Source organism: Dama dama, chromosome 21 (genome assembly GCF_033118175.1).
Source record: "Dama dama isolate Ldn47 chromosome 21, ASM3311817v1, whole genome shotgun sequence".
NCBI classification, from domain to species: domain Eukaryota; kingdom Metazoa; phylum Chordata; class Mammalia; order Artiodactyla; family Cervidae; genus Dama; species Dama dama.
In genome coordinates this window covers 1,889,550-1,906,036 of record NC_083701.1, presented here as the reverse complement: position 1 = coordinate 1,906,036, position 16,487 = coordinate 1,889,550, and the positions used below count along the sequence as shown (strand labels likewise).

General features: G+C 49.2%; 1 long non-coding RNA gene and 1 other non-coding gene across 2 annotated transcripts in view; both read right to left on the bottom strand.

Annotated features, from left to right (window-relative positions):
* Nucleotides 1-221: 221 nt before the first annotated feature.
* Nucleotides 222-16,487, bottom strand: part of LOC133042244 (uncharacterized) — a 24,629-nt gene continuing 8,363 nt past the window's right edge. The window contains exon 3 of the long non-coding RNA XR_009689452.1: nt 222-898. This is a non-coding gene — a long non-coding RNA (uncharacterized LOC133042244). The remainder of the gene's footprint in view (nt 899-16,487) is intronic.
* On the bottom strand, nt 226-332 carry LOC133042937 (U6 spliceosomal RNA). The gene has a single exon (XR_009689633.1). It is a non-coding gene; the product is annotated as a U6 spliceosomal RNA (small nuclear RNA).

The following is a 16,487-nucleotide window of genomic DNA, read 5'->3' as shown; positions in this document are numbered from 1 at the left end:
CGGTTCCATCTCCAGTCAGGGAACTGGATCCCACATCCAGCAACCAAAGGTCCCTGTGCCACAGCTAAGACCCGGCGCAGCCACATCAACCACTATTTTTTTTTTTTCATTTATTTTTATTAGTTGGAGGCTAATTACTTTACAATATTGTAGTGGGTTTTGTCATACATTGACATGAATCAGCCATGGATTTACATGTATTCCCCACCCCGATCCCCCCTCCCAAAAAATATGGAACGCTTCACGAATTTGCGTGTCATCCTTGCGCAGGGGCCATGCTAATCTTCTCTGTATCGTTCCAATTTTAGTATATGTGCTGCCAAAGCGAGCACTAACCACTATTTTTTAAAGAAAGATTAAAGGACACAGAATCTCAGCACCATCACTGCGCCTGATGAAAAGCACCGTGTGGGCAGCACAGGACCCCCATGCGCTCAGCAGCCCGCAGCTGTCCTGTGCCGCCTGCCCTGCTAACCAGTGCTGCCCTCAGCCTCTGGAGCTGGAGGAGCCTTCAGGACAGGCACGCGACCTGCACATCCTGACACTCAGGCCAGCATCTAGTCCAGAGTGGGTGTGCTGTCTGCGTAGACCGTGGAAGGAGTGGGGAACTCCATGCGGCGTGAATCACCCAGGCACCAACTGCCCCAAGACTGGGCAGAGAGCACTGCAGACTCTGGACTCTGGTCAGCATCAGCATCAGTGGGAAGCACTTGAGTGCAGGCAGCAGAACTGAAAGCCCAGGACACTTGTGGAGGCCCATCTAGGGGAGCAGGTAGAAGAGCGAGGAGGTGAGAGCGTAGTGGAGGGTCGAGGTTGGCGTGTCAGCTGTGGACACAGAGCTCGAGTCCAAACTCTTCTGCAGGCAGGGATGAACCACTGGGACCTTCCAGTGAAGCGCCTGGAAGTGGTTTGAGTAAAGGCAGGAGAATCAGCGAGGCCCACAGTGAGGGCCTGGCCTGGGGGGCATGGGGCGCTGGGAGGGGAGGCACTGATGGCCGGTGCTGTGGCTCCCCAGGCTGCCCTTCCCCACCGGGCCCAGACACTGCGCCCCAGGCAGCAGCATGGCTTGGCCCATCTGCCGCCAAAACGTTCTGTGCTCCTGAGTTCCGCTTTGTCTCAGGCTTGTCAGGAACTGCGGACCTTGCAGAACTCCCTAGATGCAAACAACGCCAACCACACACACATAGCCGAACATCTCAACTCCCATCTATGCCACTTTCATAAAGCCTTGTAAAATGAAAGATTTCCTGCCATATTGGTGGGCAAGAAATGTCACAGCCATCAGCTATTTCGGGCCTCCAAATGTGAGTGAGGGCTCCCAAAAGGGAACGCGATGCCTGGGGCCCAGCAGATGCCACCACCCCCACGGTGATTGCTGAGGAGCCATCTGCCACTCCTTAAGGTGAACCAGGAATCAAGGATGTGAACAATCCAGAAACAGGGTTTGACCCCAGAGAGCTGAGTAAAGAACCCACCTGCCAATGCAGGAGACATAAAAGACGCGGGTTTGATCCCTGGGTTAGGAAGATCCCCTGGAGGAGGGTATGGCAATCCACTCCAGTATTCTTGCCTAGAGAATCCCATGGACAGAGGAGCCTGGTGGGCTACAGTCCATGGGGTTGCACAGAGCCGGACATGACAAGCCACTGAGCACGCGTGTGCGTTATACGTATATAACTGAATCACTTTGGTGTACACCTGAAACTAACACAGCATTGTAAATCAACTATACTTCTACTTGGGAAAAAAAAAAAAAAGATAGTTGTGCTGGAGTAACGTGGCCCCTAATCCAACATGACTGGTGTCCTTATAAAAAGGGGACTCTTGGACACGGGCACCTTCACTACCACCACCAGGTCCCTGCATTAGCGTGGATGGTCTTGCAGAACTGCTGCAGCCTCCTGATAAAGAGGAACCAGCAGACGCCTGGCTTAGAACCCACTCATCTGCGGCCCTGAGACACTTTCCACTACAACAGGTGGATTCTCCACAGGACAGACAGTGGCAAGGTCATTGAGGTCATTGTGAATCGGGAATCCAGCATGTGGACCACTGTCTACAACCATGAGGGCCACCCTCTGCACCTGGGAGCACAGTGCCGCCCACAGGACGCCTGTGATGGGGAAGAGGAAGCTGACTGCCCATACCCAGGCCCTGCCCCCCAAGCAATAAAGACGTCTAAAGCTTTCCTCAAAAACAACAGCAAAATATTATACTGGAGGCCCCAACCAGCAAAATAGGACAAGGAAAAAAAGGCATGTTTATCTATAGCAACATGATCATGTGCATAGAAAATTCTAAGAAATCTACCGAAAACCTACTAGAACTAACAAAAGAGTTTGACGGAGTCATGGATACAGGTCAACAATAAAAAATCATAAACTAAAAAAAAAAAAAAATCATAAACTATACATAGCCACAAACATAAAAATTTAAAACTATATGTATATCACAAAACCATAGAATGCACGGAGATTGTGGCAGACGCTCCCTAAGATCATTCTCAGGTTTGGTGATTCATTAGAACTCAGGATTCAGCTATACTCCTGCTCATTGCAATGATTTATTACACAGAAACGATATGAAGCAAAATCTGCACAGAAAAAAGACTTGGGGCAAAATGTGAAGGAAACCCAGTGCAAGCTTTTAGGAGTCTTCTCCCTGTGGAGTCACACAGCATGAACTTAATTCTCTGAGCAATGAGTTGGGACAATACGTGTGCAATGTTGTCTATGAAGGAAGCATATTAGAAACCTAGTGCTGAGCTTCTCATAGGCAGCTGGTCATACAGACACCCTCTGCCCAGCAGCAACCAAAATTCCAGACTCTCAGAAGGAGATCACAAGCTCAGCAGAAGCCTCATTGTTTGAACCAAGAGTTGGGCACAGCATGCCATTCTTATCAGTTTATCAGTTCTGAGAACTATAGGAACTCTCTGAAAAATTCCCAGATGACCAAGGCCAAGCAGACCCTTCTAAGAATGGCAGTCTCACGTCTGCTTTGTCTCTTCACAGTGGTAAACAACAAAATATGTGCAATGCATGTCTCCTGAAAACTACAAAACATTTCTGAGATTTTGAAAGATAAGTAGATGTACCATGTTCACGCATCAGACTCAATAGTGATATCAGTTCTTTCCAGATTGATCTAGAAATTCAGCACAGTTCCAATGAAAATCCTATCAGGCTTTATTGTAGACATTGACAAACACCTTAAGTATATATGGAAACATGAAAGATTTCAAAAAGCCGAAACAATTTTGAAAAGGAACAAGATTGGAGGACCTGATTTCAAAATATACTGTAAAGCTGTAATGATCGAGACAGTATAATAGTGTCCTAAGGGAGACATACAGATCAGTGGACAGAATAGAAAATCCAGAAATATACTATACATATTTCTTTAAACAAATGGTAATAGAACAATTAGATATCAGTATTAAAGAGAAAGAACCTCCACCCTTACCTTACAGCAGATACAAAAATTAACTTGAAATGGACCATAGACCTAAATATGAAAGCTAAAATTATAAAAAACTTCTAGATAAAATGGAGACAGACTTCCTAAATAGGACACAAAAAGCACAGACCATTTAAAAAATTTTTTGATAAAAGCTTTTGCTCTTGAAAAGGAAATGAAATGACAAGCCACCACTTGGAGAAAATATTTGCAATACATGTATTTGCAAAGGGTTACAGTTGTATCTAGATGTACAAGTGTTGTTGTTGCTATCCAGTTGATAAGTCCTGTCTGACTCTTTTGCAGCCCCGTGGGCTGTAGTGCATGAGGCTCCGCTGTCTGTGGGATTCTCCAGGCAACGATACTGGAGTGGGCTGCCATTTCCTTCTCCAGGGGATCTTTCTGACCCAGTCTCCTGCACTGGCAGGCAGTTTCTTTACCTCTGAGCCACCAGGGAATATCATAATTAGAAGACACTCAGCCTAATTTTTTTTTAATGGGCAAAAATTTTTAGGAAGCTCATAAAAGAAGATACATAGGAACTTCACTGGCAGTCCAGTGGTTGACTCTGTGCTTCCACTGCAGGGGGTGCAGGTTTGATCCCTCATCGGGGAACTAAGATCCTGCAAGCCTCTAAGCCAAAAAAAAAAAAAAGAAAGAAAGAAAATTTCTTTAATTGAATAAAAATGGAAATACAATATATCAAGTTTAAAAACTACATATTAAAAAAGAAGATATGCAAACGGCCTGTAAGCACATGAATTATTTACAAAATCATTAGCCATCAAGGACACGCAATTTAAAACTACAATGAAATACCACTCTACATTCAGTTGAACAGCTAAAATTAAAAGATTAACATTAGCATATTGCCAAAGATGCAGAGCAACTGGAATTCTCATTTACCATTGGTAGAAATGTAAAACGGTATAACCACTTTGGAAAACAATCTGGCAGTTTATAACAGATATTTACAGAAGGAAAACCACAATCACAGAAAACTAACCAAACTGATCACATGGACCACAGCTTTGTCTAACTCAATGAAACTATGAGCCATGCCGTGTAGGGCCACCCAAGATGGACGGGTCTTGGTGGAGAGTTCTGACAAGATGTGGTTCTCTGGAGAAGGGAATGGGAAACCACGTCAGTATGCTTGCCTTGAGAACTCCATGAACAGTATGAAAAGGCAAAAAGATATGACACTGAAAGATGAACTTCCCAGGTCGGTAGGTGCCCAATATGCTACTGGAGAAGAGTGGAGAAATAATTCCAGAAACCATGAAGAGACGGAGCCAAAGCGAAAATAACACCCAGATGTGGATGTCACTGGTGATTGAAGTGAAGTCCGATGTTGTAAAGAACAATATTGCATAGGAACCTGGAATATTAGGTCCACGAATCAAGGTAAATTGGAAGTGGTCAAACAGGAGATGGCAAGAGTGAACATTGACATTTTAGGAATCAGTGAACTAAACTGGACTGGAATGGGAGAATTTAATTTGGATAACCATTATATGTACTACTGTGGGCAAGAACCCCTTAGAAGAGATGGAGTAGCCCTCAAGTCAACAAAAGAGTCCGAAATGCAGTCCTTGGGTGCAATCTCAAAAATGACAGAATGATCTCTGTTTGTTTCCAAGGCAAACCATTCAATATCAAGGTAATCCAAGTCTATGCTTTAACCAGTAATGCCGAAGAAACTGAAGTTGAATGGTTCTATGATGATCTACAGGACCTTCTAAGACTAACACCAAAAAAAGGATGTCTTTTTCATCATAGGTGACTGGAATGCAAAAGTAGGAAGTCAAGAGATACCTGGAATAACAGGCAAGTTCAGCCTTGGAGTACGAAATGAAGCAGTCAAAGGCTAACAGAGATTGTCAAGAGAACACACTGGTCATAGCAAACACCCTCTTCCAACAACACAAGAGAAGACTCTACACACGGACATCACCAGACGGTCAATACTGAGATCAGATTGATTATGTTCTTTGCAGCCAAAGATGGAGAAGCTCTATACGGTCAGCAAAAACAAGACTGGGAGCTGACTGTGGCTCAGATCATGAACTGCTTATTGGTGAATTCAGACTTAAATTGAAGAAAGTAGGGAAAACCACTAGACCATTCAGGTATGACCTAAATCAAATCCCTTACAGTGAAAGTGAGAAATAGACTCAAGGGATTAGATCTGATAGACAGAGTGCCTGAAGAATTATGGACAGAGGTTCATGACATTGTACAGGAGGCAAGGATCAAGACCATCCCCAAGAAAAAGAAATGCAAAAAGGCAAAATGATTGTCTGAGGAGGCCTTACAAATTGCTGAGAAAAGAAGAGAAGCAAAAGGCAAAGGAGAAAAGGAAAGATATACCCATCTGAGTGCAGAGTTCCAAAGAATAGCAAGGAGAGATAAGAAAGCCTTCCTCGGTGATCAATGCAAAGAAATATGCAGAGTACATCATGTGAAATGCCGGGCTGGATAAAGCACAAGCTGGAATCAAGATTGCTGGGAGAAATATCAATAACCTCAGATATGCAGATAACACCACACTTATGGCAGAAAGCAAAGAAGAACTAAAGAGCCTCTTGATGAAAGTGAAAGAGGAAGTAAAAAAGCTTACTTAAAGCTCAACATTCAAAAAGCAAAGATCATGGCATCTGGCCCCATCATTTCATGGCAAATAGATGGGGAAGAAGTGACAGATGTTATTTTCTTGGGCTCCAAAATCACTGCAGATGGTGACTGTAGCCATGAAATTAAAAGATGCTTGCTCCTTGGAAGAAATGCTATGACAAAGCTAGACAGCATATTAAAAAGCAGAGACATTACTTTGTCCACAAAGGTCCATCTAGTCAAAGCTATAGTTTTTTCAGTAGTCATGTATGGATGTGAGAATTGGACTATAAAGAAAGCTGAGTGCTGACGAATTGATGCTTTTGAACTGCGGTGTTGGAGAAGACTCTTGAGAGTCCCTTGGACTGCAAGGAGATCCAACTAGTCAATCCTAAAGGAAATCAGTCCTGAATATTCATTGGAAGGATTGATGCTAAAGCTGAAACTCCAATATTCTGGCCCCCTGATTCGAAGAACTGATTCATTTGAAAAGACTCTGATGCTGGGAAAGATTGAAGGCAGGAGGAGAAGGGGACAACAGAGGATGAGATGGTTGGACGACATCACCAACTCAATGGACATGAGTTTGAGTAAACTCCGGGAGTTGGTGATGGACAGGGAAGCCTGGCTTGCTGCAGTCCATGGGGGTCTCAAAGAGTCAGACACGACTGAGTGACTGAACTGAACTGAATTGTATGATCTAGCAGTTCTATTCCTATATTTTTATCCAAAGATTTATATACAAATGTCCATAGAAGCCTTATTCATAATAACCAAAAAAAGGAAATGACTGAAATGTCCAGGGACAGGTAAAGGAATAAACTCATTGTGATAGTCATATAACAGAATACTACTCAGCCATAAGAAGGAACAAACTAGTAATGCACACAACCACAAGGATGTCTCTCAAAAACGCCAGGCTGAACAAAAGAAACCAGACACAAAGGAACGTACACCTCCAGAGAAGACTAACCTGTTAGGACCAGGGATGGGAAGTGAGGATTACTAGAAAAAAGCACAGGGAAACTTTGGGAGTAACAGAAAAATTCCATACCTCATTGTATTGGTGATCACATGGTACACACTTTTTCCAAAGCTCATCAAACTGTTTGCTTAAAACAGGTACATTTTATTGAGTGAGAATTACACCTCAATAAAGTTTGTTTGTTTGTTTGTTTGTTTCCAATGAATGTGGGCAAAAGGTTAACAAACCATTTCCTCTTCTGCTTGAGAACTTGACCTTTGGTTAACTCTCTAGCTATGTTCCCTGGTAACCAGATACAGGTAGACTGTTAATGATTTAAATAGGGACACTGCTTATGGTAACAATCGCCCCTATTGGAAGCTGCGTGTAGACAGGGAGAAACTAGAAATGAACCATGAATGCCTGAGAAAAGCCATAACCCTGAGCTTCCTGGAGGAAAGTGACTCCTGAAGCAGAGCATGTCCCTTACGGAGACTCTGGAAGCTAGGTCTATGCAACTGTTGCAAGATATATGGCTCCTGTGAGGTGTAGGATTTGGAAGCCCTGCCCAGTGTGGATCTCATCCTCTTGTGTGTGTGGGCTAGCACCTAAGATCCAAACACGTAGTCTTGATGGCTATATAAATTGCTCCATGGGAACCTCCCTGGTGGTGCAGAGACTAAGACTCCGTGCTCCCAGTTCAGGGGGCGCAGGTTCGATCCCCGATCGGGGAACTAGATCCCACATGCAGCAATTAAGGGTTCCCCTGCCTCAACTAAAGATCCCACGTGCCACAACTGAGACCTGGTGCAGCCAAATAAATAAACAAATAAATACTTTTTTAAAAGATCAGTCCATGATTGTTTCAGAAAAAGATGATTGTAGCCCCACTGCTGGCCATCTGTGTTCCCTGCATGTCTGAACAGATGGTTGCAAGGGTGGTCTTTGGTCGTCTTGAAGATGGGGCTGGATATTTAATAGACTAAGAAGACCCCCTGATAGACACGGCAATGTGTATCTCACAAATGGCCATGAAACATGATGACACGTTTATCTCATAAATTATCAAGGGATTGCACATCTAGTCCTAAAGCAGTGCCAGGCACAAAGTAAGCACTCAATAGACATTTGTTGACTGGCTGAATGAAATCAAGACTGCAACGAGATATTAGTTAATATCAACTGGAAAAAAATCAAGAAGTCTGACAACATTGAGTTCTGGAGAAGATATACAGTAGCTGGATCACTTCACACTTTGCTGGTAAGTAAGTCAAACATCAAATCACTCCTCTGGGATGAGCCCCTGACACCCCACCAGGGCCAGATGGCCTTTGCTGCAGTGTCCCCAGTCAAGCCCTTGCCTGCCGTGTGCTCGCTGTCTGCCTGTTGGCCTTTGTGCCCCACTTACTGTAATTCTCCGTAAAGTGTGTGGTACCATCACAGTCACCTGGGTGCCCAGCAGGGTACACGGCACACAGCTGGTGCTCAATAAGTTTCGTCCTTGTTGGATTGCCTTGTGTATTAAAGAGCACACGGCACTGTCAGAGTCCAGTGTGGAGGTGCGGTGGCAACGGGAGAGCTCCCTCAAGGTGCAGGTGACACCCACAGAAAAAGGATTAGTCCTCCCAAGGATTCTCTCAAGGGGCCTGGGAGAGTGTCCCAGCTGCCTGGAGAAGCACTCCATCCCGGGGACGTCGGGAGGCAGCAGGCAGGATGCTGAGCAACAGTTCACAGATTGTGGCTTCCAGAGGTTCGGGAACCACCAGAGTCCAGCAACAGCTCCGCTGTGTCCAACCAGCACAGGAAAAGCCACAAGGCTTTTGAGGAAAATGGGGCTAGAAGCACAGTATGCAAAAATGTCACCAATGATACACTCAAAAAGTCTTAACAACATAATAAAAATGACAACACAGGTTTACACATGTTACGTGGTTAAGAAATACAGGAATACTACAATAAATGTGGGATTTACCTTGAAGAAGACGTGAAGCCAGTTTACAGAAGTGGGTAGAGGAAAGGTTGTGGCTTGTGGGTTATTGTGAAGTGTCTGAAATCAGATGGGAAATTGTAACAGGAGGTAGGGGGTGTGGCTCAGCACAGTGCTGACTGGTGAACTGAAGCAGCTGGCAGATGTCTGAGGTGTGTGTCTTGCGCCTTTCTAGGTGGTTGTGGTCCATTCAGCTGGGTCCAGTTTTTACTTTCTGTTTTCACCTATTTCTCATAAACAAAATTTCACATAAACAAAGGAAGTTTGAGACTTCCCAGGAGGTCCAGTGGTGAAGACGCCACGCATCTACTGCAGAGGGCATGGATTCGATCCCTGGTCAGGAAACTTAGATCCCCCATGCCACACAGTGCAGCCAAAAAGAAAGAAAAAGAAATCTGGCTGTGTTCAAATTGTTCCCAAATATATCAATCATGTTGAAACAAATTCACATTTTCAAAACAAGCATTTTAGCAAAATTGTATTTTTTTAGGATTCCCTCCTATAACCAGATTTTTTCAGTAATACCACAGACTAAGAGATCTAGCTGAACCAAATAAGGGTACTCACCCAATGGACAGAGGACCCCTGGTGGGCTTGCAACCCCAAAGGGTTGCAAAAAAGTCTGACACGACTTAAAGACTAAATAACAACAACTACATCATGAAATTGTATCATGAAATTCCTCAGGCTGTGGCCCAAGGACCCACACAGGCTGAAGAGGGTCCTGGGATCAGAGTCTCCACCTGAGGGATGTAGGCCAGAAGTGCTGTGGTGGAAGATGCTAGGGGGAGAGGGTTGGAGCAGGGAGTCTGAACATTGATTGGCCCAAGTAGGTGTCCGTCACCATCACCAAGCAAATGAGCCTAGCTCTAGAAAGGGCCTCAGGTCACAAACCCGGGACTCCACGGCAGATTCTGAGGAAACTGGTTTGGGAAAGTCTTTACTTCTCGTCTGCTGCAGAAGGGAAGAGAGAAGAGACATGTTCCTAGGATGAGGCAGTAAGGGCTGGCCAAAAAAATCACAGGAAGAAGTAGGGGCAAGTGTGCCACCCAGATCCAGCCAGAGCCCAGGTGATGGTGAACAAGCTGACCCCTGGCCCAGATCCTCACCCAGGGCTCACTTGCAGGCATGGGAGCTGGGGAGGCCTCCGGGCCAAGGGCAAGGAGGCCTGAGTGGCAGATGATGGGGATGGCCAATGCCCTCAGGTTGGGCTCTAATCCTGTGTCAATCCCACTATCTGACCCTCAGCTTGGTGACCTTATCAGCGCAACCCGGTGTGTGCCTGCCGGCCTCAAGTTGCTCCCATTACAGCAGCTGTTCCTCTGCGAGCCCTGAGCGTAGGCAGATGAAGATCCCGAGTGTCCAAAGTCTGTCACCGCAACTGGGTGTCGAGCCCCACATGCAGGCCCTGACCTCACCTCTGGGTCATCTGACTTTCAAGACAAACTCACTCCCCAAAGGTGACAGCCCTGCCTGCCGTGACCTCATGGTGTCTCTCCCAGCCAGCCAGCAAAAGGCAAGCAAAGATTTAAACACTGCTCTCCAGGTTCAGGCCTAAAACCAGGTGGCCCTGTCCCCTGCCACTTCCCTCCATGCTCACAGAGACTCCTGATGAAAGGCCCCCGACGGTTCTACTCAGATTGGGCTGAGCTGAGGGCTGGGAGCGGATCTGCCCTCAGCTGCAGGGCTGGCCAGGGCCTGTCACAGAGGCACCTGGAGCAAGGGATGGACACGGCTCACAGGAGCTGTGCAAGGGCTGGGGAGGCATGTGGCAGGCAGAAGCTGGCGTGTACGAGGAGGTGCGGGTGGGGAGGGGCGGGCAGGCGGGACGTCGGGACATTACCCAGAGGCCGAGGAGCGAGGGCAGGGGCAGGGCCAGGCAGGGCCCGTGAACTTGCTCTGTGGGGCTCACTTAGAGCCCAGGAAGTGCTGGAAGTGGACCCAAGGACCTAACAGTGGCGAGGGTCCTGCAACCCCAGTCCCAGGTCATATCATCATGTGAACTGCCTGTTAAGCTCCTTCTTCTACTCAACAACCTCCGAGCCTCAGCATCTCACCAGGTGTAAGATCCAAAGTCCCTGCGTTCCCCTCGACACCTCACCTCTGCCTCTACGTGGCCACCTCTCTCTTTAGGGCTCGTTCCCCTCCACCTTGCAGGCCTGCTGGCTGGTCTTCAAAAGTGCACCACACCCGCTCGTATGCCCAGGGCCTTTGCACTGGCTGTCCCTCAATCAGGAAGGTTTTGCCCTCAACACCCTCACTTCCTGTCCCACACCCACCTCCAGTCTCCTCCCAAGAGCTGCCTGTCAGAGGGGCCCTCTGGCCTCTCTGCACTGCGGGCCTCAACTCCACCTACTCACCCTTCCCCATATCACTCCTCCTCCCGCCGCCCTGCATCACCACCACCTCACCTCCTTCTCTCAGTCGCTGGCCCACGCACCCGCCAGCAGGCAGCAGGCGTCTGCTGGGTTCTGGGCAGCGGTGAGAGATGGCAGCGACGCCGGCAGTGGGGCAGATGACCGAATGCATGGTTCTGACAGAAGCCTTGTGAGATAGCATCACGGGCCAGCTGACGGGGACTGAGGCTTCAGAAGGCCACATGTCCACAGTCACCCCTCACCCATACTGGCAGGCAGTCCTTGGCTAGGGTCCCCCACCTCCACGCCCCTCTGTCTCCCCTCCCAGGCTCTGAGAGTGCCCTCCAGTCAAGGAACAGGGCCAGGGAGCTTGGGGTTCCCGCTCCCCCTCCAGCTTCAGGCCTGCCCTGCCCTGGGCAGCTGCTGGCCATGGAAAAGGATCCAGAGAGAGCAGAGGTTCCTTGTTTGCTCCCTGCTGTCCCCACAATATGCCTGGCACCTGGCAGGCCGTCAAGATCTCTGGGCTGGTGAGAAAATGCATTTAGCTCTTCCCCTGCGCCAGACGCAGCCCTTGCTGTATTACACACGTCACCTCATTTGGGCCTCACACAGCAGGGGGAGGAGGTAGCACATCGCCCACCATGACAGATGAAGGGATAGAGGCACGCAGATGGGGGCTGCTGGGGTCACGCGGCCAAGCCGAGGCCCGACGCGCAAGCACTCTGACGCTGCTGATGCGAGGACCTGAGGCAGGCTCCCACACTGGGATCTGCAGTAGGAGCAGACATCAACGGAGGGTCAGGGTGAGGAGTGACACAGGTCTGGGCTGAGGCTTTTGGAGTCCAAGGGCCTGAACCCCAACCACACACCCCCAGCAGCCCGGGTCCCCAGCCCCTCCTCTCTGTAGCGCTGCCCCGCCCTCCTCCTTCCGGCTGCCCTTAGATGATGCTTCGTGAAAGGCTGAGAGGGCCCTACAGGAGATGCTGCCGGGCTCCAGGGCCTGACAGAGCCCTCCTGCCCTGTCCTGGCCTCTAACTCCCACCCTTTACGACGGGTGATGGGATGACCCCCGTTGGTGAACAAGGTCTCATTCCCAGAACACTCTGCCTCTAACCAGCACCTGGAGAGGCTTTCCTCTGAGGCTGTCTCCCTGACTCTGGCCGGCAGGACCCCGGGCTGGTGCGCAGAGTCCCCTGCTCCTCCCAGGCCCCTGCCTCCCCAGGCCTCGAGACGCAGGGAGGGGCAGCTGTGCCCTCAGAAACCCAGAGGCTCGTCCTCAGACACTCAGCTAGCACCTGGCCTGTTTCTACCATGAGCCAATGCGCCTTCTCCAGCTCTGTGGTGGGAATTCTTTGAGAAAAGAGGAAAAAAGTTTGTGTGTTTCTTGAGCACCTGTTTTGTTCTAGGGCCTGTCTCGAGCTCAGGGGTGCAGAGCAGTATGTGCTGTGGCCCTCGTCCTCCCACAACAGCACCCGAGTGTTCCCCAAGTGGAGCCTGCATCCAACAGGGGGCCAGAAAGACCTCTTGGCAGCTGTGCAGAGAGGCTGAGGCTGGAGGCAGGAAGAGCAGGCCAGAGACTCGGCAGCCTGCCCCAAACCCCAACCTTGACAACTGGGAAAAGGCAGGAAGCATGGGCTGGTCATGGGGACATGGGAAGCCCAGGTGCTTGGAGGGTGGTTCCTTGGTGCCTCGCCCAGAGGAGAAGGTGTCTGTACCATCTGCCTGGGGTGGGGGTGTTAGGACTGTCAGCAGTACTGGAGGGTGCTGGTAGTTAGGAGCCAGCTGACCCTGTGGGGCACAGAGTGGGCAGATCCCTCCCAGGAGCTCCCCATCAGCACCAGATGTGACTGCAAGCTCGCAGACCCTGCGGTTAAACAGGGCTAAAATGATCACGTGGCCAGTATTGCTCGATGTGCACTGGCCACATGCCGACTGATCCCTCCCCACAAGGGGTATGGGAAGTGAAAGGGGCTGCAGACAGAGGTCTCCAGGTTAAATAAAGGTCCCTGTTCTTCAACCATCTTCTTGAGAAGATGGCTTTCAAAGGAAGCTTGTTAAACCTACAAAGCATCCTCAGCCAAGACGGGAGCAAAGATCCCCGAGGGCCTCGCCGAGCTGGCACGCCGAGCAGAATCTAATGAGGTAAATCTGAACCGGGACAAACTGTGCAAAAGCCAGTGGCCCAACACCAGGGGCTGTCTGACTCAGCACAAGTGAGTGGGAAAACACTGAAGCTTTGTCTGCAGAGAATTCCTGCTGAGCCTGAGGGGAAGGCAAGTCACTGCGGCACTGCTGCCCTGTGCTGTCTTCAGGCTTGTGCCGCTCTTTGAGGCACAGGAGGCCTAAAGCCTGCCTTTCTGACTTACTGATTCCTGGGTGACCTCACCCACTCCCGTGGCTTCATTCGCTGTCTAAAAGCTGATGAACCCCAAATGATATCTTTCTAGCATATACGGCGGGCTCTCCCCTGGGACCGGAGCAGGAAGCATTGCCTCCTTGAATGAACTCCTTGAGGTTTCAAGGGCACCCACTCTCAGCACCACTTCCAAACCTGATTCGGGGTCTTTGCTCTAAACCTGGTCTTGTTCCTTCTGGGTTGGTGTCACCACCGGCTCTAGCACACATACGAGCAACTGTGATGCTGCTCCTGTTCACACCCATGCTGGATACCAGTCCACCCAGTACCCACCAAAATTTTCTCAACCCCATCCACTTCGCTCCTTGGCACCACCCATGTTCAAGCCACCTGCGTTACTTGCTTGGGTAAATGGCGGCCTCCTTACTGTGTTCCACTCAGCAGCTTTCTCTCCAGTCCATTCCCACACTCCCTTCTTAAAGCCCTTCAAGCTTTCACAAGGCCCTTAGGATGAAGATCAACAGTCCCACGGCCACCAGACCCGGTCAAATTCTGGGCCCTCTGTCCTCCTCCACACAATCAGCAACTCCCCTCCTCTGGCCCATCACTTCAGCCAGCCTCTTTCGTTTCCTTCCGTGGAGCACACTGCCCCAGGGCCTCTGCATGGGCTGTCATGTCTGCTAGAAAGTTCTTCTCCCACCAGAGACTTCCCTCATATCATTTCAATCATCACTTCCTCTGGAAAGGCTACCCTTAGCTGACTGGGTCTAACCCACCCACCTTCTCTGGGCACCACACATTCATCACAGCAGTAATTTGACATTTATGTGTGATTGTTCAATTCACAGCTGCTCTCCTCTGTACTCAATATGGCCAGTAAAGTGGGAACAATGCCTGATTATGACATTGAACCCTCAATTTCTAGCACAATGCCCTCCATACAGTTGACACTATATATATATATACATATATATATATGTATATATATATATATATACATATATATATATATAAAGAAAGCAGTACTGGTACAAAGGGAAATACAGATGGTGTATCAGAGTTCTTACATATTAAGAGATTTATTTTAAGGAACTGGCTCACACAATTGGAAATAGCAAGTCCAAAGTCTGCAGAGCAGACCAGCAGACGGGAAACTCAGACAATTTCTAAAACAGTGCTGAGGCATAACTAATTCTTCCCTGGAAAAACCTCAGTTTTCTCTTCTTAAGGCTTTTGAATGATTGATTTTGGTTGGTTAACCCAATATAAAGCCCACGCACATGATTGAGGATAATCTACTTTACTTTAAAGTCAACTTTCATAGCAATGACTAGGCTAGTGTTTGACCAAATTCCTAGGCAGCACCATAGCCCAGCCAAGCTGACCCAGAAAATGTAAGCATCACAGACGGCAAAGAAGGCATCAACCCAAGGAGAGGCCAACAGTGAGATAATACTGGAGGTGGAAGAGGCTTGGACCATGATAAGCTTATTTTCACACGCTGGAGGAGATCCCAGCAGAGATGTTCTATTAAAAGCAGAGCACATGGAGAGATCTCCTCTGAAGAAAGCTCAGCCCTGGTCCCCAGGGCCAGAGTGATTCAGCCTGGATTACAGTCTTGGGTGTTGGAGGAGGGTGGGGGTAGGCCTCCCATTGTGAGGTCCAGGTAGAATGCTCAGCTCAGACTGACCCCAGCCCTGGCTGATCTTCGACTGTGTCCTCACCCCCACTCTCTTGTCAAGTGTGAGCACTCTGACTTATACCAAGATGTCACCACCTCCTCCTGTTCAAGAGCAGACACTCGCAGAACCAGTGGAGGTCATGAGGACATGGCTTCACTCAGCTGCCAAGGTTAGACCTGCAAATTTCTCAGTAGATGGCTCTAAAACAGGGAAGTGCTATAAGGACTCAGAAATCTGCGTTGTTAGAAACTGATGAGGAATACAGTCTTGGGTTCTTGAAGGACAATAGGAAAATTCAAGAATCCGGAGAATAGCGGGCACAGGAGGGGCACCACAGGGGAATTTGGAATAGGGGAGCTGAGTCAACAGAAACGGAAACTCCAAGCTGTAGGAAGCTGAGTACCTGGACAAGGGAGCCCCTGGGCCAGCCACCAGAGAAAGGCTCTGAGCACCTGGGGCCAGAAGAAAGCAGAGCCTGGTGTCCAGGTGTCCAAGACAGAATGTCTCCAGGAGGAGGCTGACAACTAAATCCAAGATCCCGAGGAAAGGGCACCCTCTCCAGGAAGGAAGGTGGCGAGCTTTCATTCAACAGATGTTCACTGGTCATCTACCTTCACGGCACCCAGCCCTTTGCTGGATGCTGGTGAGTCACACAGTCCTTGCCCTCGACGTGAAGTGAGTGAAACGGGCTAAAGAGCTAACTGCATAGGCCCAGGCAAGTGCTGTGACAAAGGGCACATCCGTGGGGGCAGCCTAGAGGGCAGCGATGGGGAAGCTCCACAGAGGAGGCACCTTGAGAGGAAAGCTGGCTGGACAGGGAAGGGGTGGAACATTCCAGGCTGCAGGGGGCCGGCGCATAGTCCCGGAGGCACTGAGAGCTGAGCCTGTTAGAGCAGAGAGAGCACGGAGGAGGTGCAGCCTCTGACCTCATAATACCCAGGCCCACTGGGCCAGCCTTGCGGCTTGCAAACTCTGGTGCCCTCCTCCAGCCCGGGCAAGGCCCGAGGCCCTGGGCAGCCTCCAGGTGCAGCGTCCTCCTGAGGGCCGCACCCTTCCCTCTGCCCTG